General features: G+C 40.4%; 1 non-coding gene across 1 annotated transcript; it reads left to right on the top strand.

Moving 5' to 3' along the window:
* Positions 1-552: 552 nt before the first annotated feature.
* On the top strand, positions 553-660 carry LOC148561707 (small nucleolar RNA R71). The gene has a single exon (XR_015886917.1). It is a non-coding gene; the product is annotated as a small nucleolar RNA R71 (small nucleolar RNA).
* Positions 661-864: the final 204 nt, after the last annotated feature.

Genomic DNA, 864 nt, shown 5'->3' with positions numbered 1-864 from the left:
CTCAGAATTCTCTGTTTGTTGCTGAGTGACTGATGGAAAAGGCTTGCTATTGCTAAACCTGTTTCTTCCACCATTATTAAAGCCTTGTTGAGGCTTTTGATCCTTCCATGAGAAATTTGGATGATTTCTCCATGATGAGTTATAGGTGTTTCCATAAGGTTCACCTAAGTAATTCACCTCTGCTATTGCAGGGTTTTCAGGATCATAAGCTTCTTCTGCATAAGAAGCCTCTTGAGTACTGTTGGATGCAGCTTGCATTCCATTCAGACTCTGAGAAATCATATTGACTTGCTGAGTCAATATTTTGTTCTGAGCCAATATGGCATTCAGAGTATCAACTTTAAGAACTTCCTTCTTCATAGGCGTCCCATTACTTACAGGATTCCTCTCAGAAGTGTACATGAACTGGTTATTAGCAACCATGTCAATGAGTTCTTGAGCTTCTGCAGGCGTTTTCTTTAGGTGAATGGATCCACCTGCAGAAGTATCCAATGACATCTTTGATAACTCAGATAAACCATCGTAGAATATATCCAGGATGGTCCATTATGAAAGCATGTCAGAAGGACACTTTTTGGTCAACTGTTTGTATCTTTCCCAAGCTTCATAGAGGGATTCACCATCTTTTTGTTTAAAGGTTTGGACATCCACTCTAAGCTTGCTCAGCTTTTGTGGAGGAAAGAACTTGGCTAAGAAAGCCGTGACCAGCTTATCCCAAGAGTTCAGGCTGTCTTTGGGTTGAGAGTCCAACCAGATTCTAGCTCTGTCTCTTACAGCAAATGGGAAAAGCATGAGCCTGTAGACTTCAGGATCTACTCCATTAGTCTTAACAGTATCACAGATCTGTAAGAATTCAGTTAAAAA

This window comes from Arachis ipaensis, chromosome B6 (assembly GCF_059453495.1).
Source record: "Arachis ipaensis isolate K30076 ecotype BB chromosome B6, ASM5945349v1, whole genome shotgun sequence".
NCBI classification, from domain to species: Eukaryota; Viridiplantae; Streptophyta; class Magnoliopsida; order Fabales; family Fabaceae; genus Arachis; species Arachis ipaensis.
This window is presented reverse-complemented; position numbering and strand designations above follow the sequence as displayed.